Below are 8,378 nucleotides of genomic sequence, written 5' to 3'. Positions count from 1 at the left end.
AAAAAAAAAAAAAAAAGGGGGTGGGTGAGGTGTTATATGCCTGGAAACTGTTTTCCTGGCAGTAAACAAGCGTTAATTTTCCAAAATGTTGAACCTAGTTCCTATGGGGGTGCCAAATTAAGCTTTACGAAGCTGTGTGAGGATATGGCCCGCTCGGTGGTGGGGAGAAAGCTGGACAGTGTGGAGGCTGTGACTTGAGAAGAAGGATGGAGAGGACAGCTGAAAGAACCACATATATTGGACCAACCCCGCGCAACCAGTGTCATCCACCTCTACCCACCTGGAGCTGAGGCAAGCTCAGGAGCCAACTTCAGCGACAGACTTGGTCAATGCTCAAGACGCCAGCCCAGAGCCTCCCCCAAGAGTCTGTGTTGGAGGCTCATTATTGTACTCCATCCCTGGCCAATCTAGACGCCCCACTACAACTCCCCTACAGACAGATAAAGACTGCATGGTTTTAGTAACCCTACCCTTATGACACTCTAGACGCACAACTCCAATTTTGACTATTTCTATTGTAGATTTCCACCCTGTAGTAGTTTTAGTTTAGTTTGAGGTGTTTATTGAGAGTTTTAAGTTTTAGTCCAAGCTTAATTTTCTGCTCCCATATTTGGACTCCATGTCCTACTTTGAACACAATAGTTTTTATTATTGATTTTAACCTATATTATTTATAGTTTTTATATTCTTCTAATATAATATAATAATATTAACAATATTTTACTGTATATTCTTTGTCTTTTCTGTTTTGCAAAACACATAAAACAGTGTACTGATAATATACACAATCTCGCTAAGAAATGTAATCAAAACGCATTTTTATGCAGAACTAACTCAATATTGATTGTTTCAACTAAAAATTAGAGAAATGTCCCCATGTTTTTGTTCTCACGGCGGAATCTTGTAAGTCATGTGACTTGGACTGCGAAAAATATAAAAAGAATAGCGCAAAAAAATGTAACAGTCATATAATTTTTTAAGGGCCATTATTGGTAACCCCTCTACGTTTTTGCACTTATGGGACCAACGTAGCCAGGGAATATAACGTTTTTTATATGAAACTGGTTTGCTTTCACCACCTCACAATAGCTCTTTATCTGTCTTTATTTTTTCTTTCACTCAAATGCTTGCTTTGACAAAGTGGAACCTTTCCCCTTGTGGGATTTAATAAAGTAAATTAACTAACTAACAATCAATCCATGTTCCCATATTCGTTTATATTGACCTGTCTATCTTGCTGTGGTCTACTAATACTTGCAGTTGCTTAGAAGTGGTAAAACCGAATGAGTTCTGTGCATGTGTCTGTATTTTTACCTCCATTCCTCTTCACTTGTTCTGCTGGTTTCAGACTCATCCAAAGGCATCGAATTAACTACAGTGTTCAGACCACAGATGGTGTAGAGGTTAAATAGGCCACAATCTTTGGTGTTCAACGTGAACTTGTTTGAGGTTAACTAACTAGACCACAAACCACCGAAAACCACAATCCTTTTGTTTTATCCAGTGGCCCTTTTAATAGTAGCTGGGTCTATATGAGTCCTCAGGTTGCCTTACAGTTGTTATACTACTATCATAATAATGATCCCAATTTTATTTGGGTTTTGTTGAAAACCCTATGGCAAAATTATTTTACATCATGATAATGTAATCATTTATACAAATATCGATAAACAGGGTTACTTTGCAAACATTCAGTAGATTAGAGTTAAGTGTGCGTGTTATAAGTATGATGTATGAGAACAATGGTCTGTTGATATGTGGTCCTGTAAATAGAATACATAAGAATAGCTACGTGAAGACCTTTAGTGTGTGGTATAACACTTAAACAAAGAAAAACATCCCTTTGTCAGCAGTTATCTCAGGAATCGCATTACGATTAGCCTAGAGACCAGTAGGTTTTGCCTGCCTTGTCATGAGGAACATAGAATGTACTTTTTAGTAAAAAATGTTCACAATCTTATGAATAATTTCTTTTGCCTGGATGATATGAAAAACCCTGCTGGTCAACGAAGGAGCCTTTCTTAAGCATTTGTATCGAGACAGTTATGCTCGCAATATCATTCTCCAAGAAAACATTGCACGCGTCTCGCGGCCCATTTATGGACACTTCCTTCGATTTGCTGCTGGAACAAACCGCTCCGCGCTCACTAGCGTTACTATACAGCCTTATCCCCAGAATAGACTACTGCAACAGATCATCGACCTCTATCGCACACCAATCCAAAACATAGATAACAGTCTAGCAGTAAAGCATCCAAAACCACTTGTTGCACGTATGCTTACCCCCCACCCACACCACCCGTGTACACATCACTCCGCCTCCAAGAACGTCCAGCCTGGGCTCCCAGCGTCCACATAGTGCATTCCAGTGCAAAATCCATCCACCATCCCCGCTTAAGACAACAGGCTTCGCCATAACATGTTGTTACCGGCCTCCTTACTTACCCTACCTGACCTGCTCACATCGGCGAACACAATCCATCCCGCAGGGTCGCGCTCATCTGAGGGCAACCTTCTGACTCCAACCCCACGGACCCCGCAAGCACGACCATGGGGAGCGGACCAGAGGACGTTTCTCTGTAGCTGCCCCCACTCCCTTCTTGATAAACTTCTTTCTCTCCCCTAGAGGATGCTATTCATGTCACGTAGAACTCGTCTTAGCGAGAGGGTTGGCAAACTGACCTCAACATTTCGATGTGCTTGACACAAATTTAAAATCTATGCTTAGTCTAATGTTAAATGAAAGGGTAAATGGACCTTCGTAATTGTATAGCGGCCTTCTAGTCTTCCGACATACAATCCGATAGTAACTTTTTACACCAATACATGGCATACATATCATACCCCTTAACACACACAGATTAAAGTTCAACTTCAAAATTCAATAACAGCGAATGGCTCCATCCTCCGAAAAGAAAACTAAACAACTCACAACGCATATGCTTATGCATCAGGAGGCAATTTGGGGTTAGTATATCTTGCTCCTCAAACACTGTGATGAACTGCTTTCAGTCGAACACGATTCTCAGGAGAAGATGGGAACAGAGGTAACACTCTAGACACAACAATAGCCGATTTATTCGATGCAAGAAAAAAAATAGACCAATCATATTAGGGCCACAAATCTATTTAAAGGTTCGAGGGCCCAGAAATGTATAGTCAATTAATGATGCTGCATTCCAAATTAAGGGGTTTGCTTTGAGAGCATGTATGCATGCTGGTTCACTGACATAGGGTTAGTGGCAACAGAAGATGGAAGAGAGGCCATTTAATTAAAGAGTGTAATATTAAATTAGAACTGGATGTTTGATGTAAATAGCCATTGTTGCTTTGACCTTATGTTAAGATACCTAAGATACTTCCAGGCCATGTTCCAAAATAGTATCAAAATACATTCCATTTAGAGTCAAGCAGAAATTTAAGTTTCCTTTGATTAATTTAACATCCAGCCATTAACAACTAAGGGGCAATCATACAGAAGACGCCAACTGCTAGAAAGACGTTTGGCCTGCAAAACCATTGTTTTCCTATGGTACGGTGGGGCCTGGCCTGTGCTCCTTTCCTGGTGGTTTTTAGACACGCTAAAATTTAAATATCTTTAGACTAGGTGTGGATCATGTAGGCTCGTCCAATGTCACCTTAGACCAGACAGGCCATCAAATTAAAAGGGGCAAAAAAAGAAAGGTGAGTTACTACATGCAGTAATGGTTGCCAGCTAGTCACCTGATTGGAATGTGATGGAGAGCTATGCGCCAGGCGGAGCAGTGTGTTGTACTCCGTGGCATGCCTAGCAGCCTGTGCATCTCTGTGTTGATCCAGTCTAATGCAGTTTTGACTGTAACGGTTCGCAACCATTTCTTAGTCAGAGGTGTGTGTTTTGTAATGTGTGTGTGTGTGTGATGTGTGTGTTGTGTCTGTTGGATCGCTCCAAGCCCTGGATGATGGCCAAGAGGATTACAAGACCGAAGAGAAGAAGGTGTGTCAAAAGATTATGCGATAGATTCATACTCATACCTGCTGGGTCCTCAATCCTGATCACCAATCCTCCGGGCTCTTCACACCCTACATACATGTGAACGCATGTAGCCATGGAAGATGGGGTGAAAACACACAGGGAGAGGGGTAAGAGAGAAGACCAGAGATGGAATTCAACTTTCAAAGATTTTAAAATGGGGACGCAAGTTGTAAATTACTGGCAACTTAACATTACTGATTTACAGGCAGTAAGCATGAAATATTAAGAAATTTGTATTGTTTAGTTTTTGGGCACCAAACCAGTTAAGTTAAAATTGCCGGTCTGGGGGGTGGGGTGGCACCATAAGAATGTTTAGAAGAACTAGTTGTATTAATGCAAGAGGTCAGTAAATAAGAGAGAAAGGAAACTGAGACACAGATGATGAGAAAATTAAGGTCAATCAAGAGGAAAAGTAGTGATACAGAAATGGTAAGGATCAGTTCAGTTATCTCCGTCTAGACCTGCTCTATTTGAAAAGGTGTCCTGAGATAACTTCTGTTATGAATTGGCGCTATACAAATAAAATTGAATTGAATTGAATTGAGGTTTCCCAGATGACAATGACATCACACTTTCTCCTCTATCATCCCAGTCTAATCACTACTTAATGTTCTCCTTCTTCAAGAAAGCGCCTGCGTTTTTATTAGCAAATTCTAATTTTGAAACTTGTGGATTTTTCAGTTATTTTGGATATAAATTCACCGTTTAGGGATGGCCACTGACAATGGATTTGAATGGATGGAAGGAGAGAATCTGAGCGGACCGCCAGCCAGCCAGCCAGCCAGCGAACGACAAGGGATTACTGTGACACTCATTTGCATATCAAGAATTTTAAGCAGCGAGGGAGAAAATATCGAACCCTCCAGCATGCAAGGTCATTCAAAAGATAGTTTTTTTTCTCTCTTCTCTTCATAATTTATTTTGCATATCATGCAGTATGGACACAGTGTAGATTAAAAAGGCGGCTTTAGCATATCATGCCATCCCTGATAGGGACCAGCTCCCACCTAGACTTCTCCTAGACACCAAGCCACCACCGCACCCTCATCAAACTGACACACACACACACATCATCTTGATTATTTTAAGACACGTTGGAGAAAAGAAACTGAAAATTGTTGAAGCCTCTAATCCATTCCAAGTTTATCATCTCTTTAATTTTTTTCCCCTATCAATAGAAGCCACAAAGACGATGTTTTGTTAGCCACTGTTGGCAGAAAATGGTAACACAAAAAGAATTGACTATCATCTATGACTAAGGAATTTACTCAGATTGACACACACACACAGCTCATTACACACTGAGCAGACAGTGTCAAACATGTTGATTGAAAAACGTTGTGTCCGGTAATGAACTGTATTATCTTTCAGCAAGAAGGAAAAGACTTGCAGAGAGGATGAATTAACATGTTCTGTTGTTGTTTGCTCTGTTTTATGTTAATATCAGTCCGTCTGAACAATAATAATGACTGCGACAAAGAATTATTTGAACAAATTATTTGAATAAATTAAGAGATTATTATCAGAAGGTTAGAACACAAACTGTGCACGGAGAGGGAAATTACAATTTCCATATCTAGGAATTATTGTATTTCAAACTAGAATAAATCATGTTTTTTCTAACTTCTGAAATGTAATTAGTAGATTAATATTCAATGAATTTAGACTTTGTATATACATGAGACTGCAAGTAAAAGATTTGTGCACACTGTAGGCTACATAGAACTTAATACTGCATATATACTAATGGACAGAGGTAAAGAAGTATGCTGATTGTCAATGAAGAGACAGGAAAGAAGAGGAAAAGGATGAAAAGAAAACGAGGTGTAGACTAGAGAAAAGATGAGGAAAAAGAGAAAAATGAACACACTGTATGAGTATAACACACGTCTGGAACTATTCTTTCTTTAAAGGAACACATTTGGAGAAGCTTTGCAGCACACAGTATTTAACAGCCTCAGAGTGACCAATAAAATACTTTAATACCCCTTTTCTCCTTGAGATTTCTTTCAACTAGAGCTGCAATGGCTTTTTTTGACTTTATTGACTGATTAGTCTATTATTGGGAAACGAGTTTCATATTACAACCGTCGTTTTTCGAGCAAAAATGCCAAAGTTCTCTGTTTCTGGGTCCCGAAATATGAGGATTTTTCGATGTCACACATCAAAGTAAATTGAATGGAAATTTCCCATCAGATAAAACTAGCTATTTGAATAGTAACAGTGGGCAAATAAGAAATTATGATCATTTTGTCATATTTTCTGACCCTTAGAAGACAAAACAGTTCATCAGTTTGTGGAGAAAATATTTTGTTTTGGTTTAGTGATTTCTACAATTATAATTGATTAAAACTTGCAAACCTACTGTTAGGGATGCAAATACTTAATAGGGACAGATTATCAATATATTTCAGATTAATCAATTAATTGAGGTCAGAAAATGCCAATCAGAAGTTCCCAAAGCCCAAGGTTACTTCAAATTGCTCATTTTGACCGACTGACAGCTCACTAGTGCTGGGGTTTGAATTTCATATTTCATGTGAATTTTCCATATAAGGCCATATCTGAAACAACTACTGCAACTCATTTGTTTTTTTCTTATGGAATAGAACTCTGAGAAATATGTCTTTGAATAGCTGAATACTTTGAGTATTTAATGTAAATGTATAGTGTTTATACAACTATTTTAAAACACTATGTATTGAAAAGGAAGCAATGTTAACGTTGTTGTCTTTTTTTTACTACATTGCGGCTTGCACAGTAAAATGGTTTACATTCTGCACATGCAAGATGGCATTAAAATGTTTTTATAGTCTATGTACTTCTGACAGTTAAATAAGCCACTATAAACCTATATGAAGGCCCAGTAATGCCAAAAACAAAGACAAAAAATTTAAAAATATTGTGATATACCGTGAAACCGTTAGAATCTTAGAAAATAGCACTATAGTTCACAGTCAAAGATTTTCAATCATTTAAAAGAGGGAAAAGTAGCAAATGTTTAACAGTAAAATGTTAGGAGTAAAGTTATGACTGAAATATCAGCTTAAGAGTGAAAAGCTTTGCTCTTTCCTGTAACACTAAAAAACAAGTTTCAGTGAGGCAAGGATGTACGAAGAAACTATATGCATGACAGGGGAGAATACTGATTTTACTGATTTTTTTGTCCCACAAATACCTTTGATATGATTTTGTTTCCATTCCAGAAGAGGTTTTAAGTGACCAGAGATCATTACTGAACCACAAAGGTGCAACTGGGCTCTAAATATGTTGGGAACCTGTCTTTCTTTGGGCCCTCTGTAGTCTACTGATCTTCTTCTTACTGGTCTTTTCCACCAACAGGAAACCGGTTCCGTTGCGTTTCGTGCAACTAGTATGGAACCGCTTGGAGCCGTTTTGACCAAAACTAAATTGGTTTGGAACCTGAAAGGTTGGTTCCCCTCGAACTAAAAGATAGCAGCTTTCCTTGGGAAACGAAGTGGCTGTGTTACATTCCACAGGTAGCTATGCACTGTGCAGTGCCCTCTGGTAATTATGCATCCTTGATTACAATGGTTCACTCAAAACTGGTGAAAAACATGGGCTGGTTCACTAGATAGCACCAAGGTTCCAAGATTCTTCTTGGAACAGAACCAGTGTTCAGATTGAACAGGTTTAAATTGTGATCTGTCAGTTCATGAAATTTAAATCGTGCTAACCCTGGACCAAAACTTTTAAGAATATCTTTGCAAAAGCAACATGCCCTCTTAATTCCAGCTTGTTAGAGATTTTGATGTTAAGTGTTAATTTCTTATATTCTTATTTAACTGCGGCTCAGAGGGATCGTTGTCTCTTTCAGTTGTCAGTCTGGTTGAACCATTGTACAGCATTTTGTTTTCTATGTAAAAATGATTATATATCCTTTCAGCCATCTGACTGTTACCAATCAAGCTTTTGTGGCAGATGACCCCATCCCAACTTTTGAGTGGTGAAAAAATTAAATAGCATGTGACACACACAAGGTGCCTTAAACTTGTAGTGACACTACAGAACCACTGGCCTGATTGGTCTTAAAGCAAACAAACCCCATGAGATGAAAAGCTAGAAACTTCCCAGGAGCACAAGTGTCTAAAAGGCAACAACAGTGAGAAACGAGTGGAATGCCAACACTCCCAGAGGAGATAACACCCTGTTTATTTCCATCCCTGCTAATACACACTTTTGCCCTCATCTGTTTATGGGAAAACGTCTGATACAGAGTGAACATTTTGTATGAACAAGATCACATTAACCAGTTACTCCAGTCCCAATGTGACATGCAGGACGAAGATGAAGAAGAAACAATAAAAAGATGGAGGAAAAAGAGGGGGAGATGTATGCTGTT

At 38.9% G+C, this 8,378-nt stretch overlaps 1 protein-coding gene across 1 annotated transcript in view; it reads left to right on the top strand.

The window, feature by feature from the left end:
- Positions 1–8,378, top strand: part of zfpm1 (zinc finger protein, FOG family member 1) — a gene marked incomplete in the record, with an annotated part of 91,381 nt that overhangs the window by 44,955 nt on the left and 38,048 nt on the right.

This window comes from Morone saxatilis, unplaced genomic scaffold, assembly GCF_004916995.1.
Source record: "Morone saxatilis isolate NCDOM2014 unplaced genomic scaffold, NCSU_SB_2.0 Contig2, whole genome shotgun sequence".
NCBI classification, from domain to species: domain Eukaryota; kingdom Metazoa; phylum Chordata; class Actinopteri; family Moronidae; genus Morone; species Morone saxatilis.
This window is presented reverse-complemented; position numbering and strand designations above follow the sequence as displayed.